Source organism: Myotis yumanensis, unplaced genomic scaffold, assembly GCF_028538775.1.
Source record: "Myotis yumanensis isolate MYYU_CA2020_CCGP unplaced genomic scaffold, mMyoYum1.0.hap1 SCAF_16, whole genome shotgun sequence".
NCBI lineage: Eukaryota > Metazoa > Chordata > Mammalia > Chiroptera > Vespertilionidae > Myotis > Myotis yumanensis.
Genome location: NW_027223767.1, coordinates 8,728,015 through 8,729,617, shown reverse-complemented (window position 1 = coordinate 8,729,617; position 1,603 = coordinate 8,728,015). Strand labels below are relative to the sequence as shown.

The 1,603-nt window shown below is 46.4% G+C and overlaps 1 pseudogene; it reads left to right on the top strand.

Annotated features, from left to right (window-relative positions):
• Positions 1-462: 462 nt before the first annotated feature.
• Positions 463-1,192, top strand: LOC138994641 (hydroxyacyl-thioester dehydratase type 2, mitochondrial-like; annotated as a pseudogene).
• Positions 1,193-1,603: the final 411 nt, after the last annotated feature.

Sequence of the window (1,603 nt, the reverse complement as noted above, 5' to 3'; positions counted from 1 at the left end):
CCCAGGGGCCGCATAGGAAAGGAGTTTACAAAAACCCCTCTGAGCACCACTACACACAAGTCTGCTTAGAATTTCAAGATCACGGGGTTGGACTGAATGCTGCACAGTTCAAACAGGTGCTTATTTCAGCCCCGAAGGACCTGGCTGGGGAGGCTGATGCTCTCTGACCCCTGGGCATCCTAACCTACCAAGGGAAGAGACCTTGTCAGTCACCTTGAGAATATGTAGCAGTGGTCATGTCACATGTGAAGCCCTTCGATCCTGTTAGCCTCCTGCAAAGGCAAGAAACATGTTTTTGAGGGCTCCAGCCTTCTCCTTTTCTCCTTGCATTATGTGGGAATAGGAGGGGATAAGTGTTGGATTGAAAAGTCTTCAATTTCAGACACATTCCTCTGCTCTCAAAAGTATCTTTTGGTGCCAGCATAATGTTCGAAGACTGAAGCAGGCTCAGCGCTCCGGTTGATGGAGTTTGAGGGTGATGAAGATGTTCCCAGCCACCGTCTTCGGTGGGGTGGGCTTCAGAGGAGCATCTGCCAGAGCCAGCCAGAGCTGGGGGGCAGCGCTTTCAGCATATGTACCTCCTAGCTGGAGACAGGGCTGAACTCAGCTGGGCCTTCACCTGGAGGGATGTGGTTGCCTTCTCAGAATCCTTTGCATTTAAATGGAGATTTTGCAAAACACACCAAGTTTGTAGAGACAATTGTGCATGGAGTTTTGATCAATGGACTCATTTCCACTCTCCTAGGTGCTAAAGTGCCAGGGCCAGGCTCTATCTCTTTCCCAGGAAATTAACTCTGCAGCCCCTTTATATGCTGGAGAAGTGGTTGTAGCTTTGCAGAAGTGAAAATCCAATGGCTTGGTGGATAGAGCATCGGCCTGCGAACTGAAAGGTCCCTGGTTAGATTCCAGTCAAGGGCACATGCCTGGGTTGTGGGCTTGATCCCCAGTCGGGGGCTTGCAGAAGGCAGCCGATCAATGATTCTCTCTCATCATTGATGTTTCTATCTCTCTCTCCCTCTTCCTTCCTCTCTGAAATCAATAAAAATATATGTATTAAAAAAAGAATAGGCTGAGGCTGTTGCTTGCTGCTGTTGCCATGTCATGCTTTGTAAGAGAAAGAGAAAAGACTGCTGTGGAAGGCTGGGTTAGGGTTATGGTCCTAGAGCTCCCAATCCCTGAACAATGTGTTTAAAGATGCTAGTTCAGCATCAATGTTACTGTTATTGGAGAGTAACAGGGATTGCTGCTCTTCAATGAGGAGCGGCCAGCAGCCCCAGCAGCCCGCGTGGGGGAGGGGAGCAGGTAGGGAGGTGTTCACATGTCTGCTTCACAAGCTGGCTTAAGCTTCACACAGACTTGAAGATATTAAGTATATGTCTAGGTTTGTAAAATTAAAAATATATTAGGAAATGTATCATTTAGCGAAAGGTTCTACTTTTAGGATTTCAAACCTAGGTAGATTTGCATTCGGATAACACAAACCTACCTATATCTGTCTAGAATGAATTTCTCACTAAATTTATAACTAGCTAGAAGTTGGGCCATCTTTAAAATCTACCTTTTACCAGTAAATATTTTTAGATACTGTTCTCAGTGGTTTCTG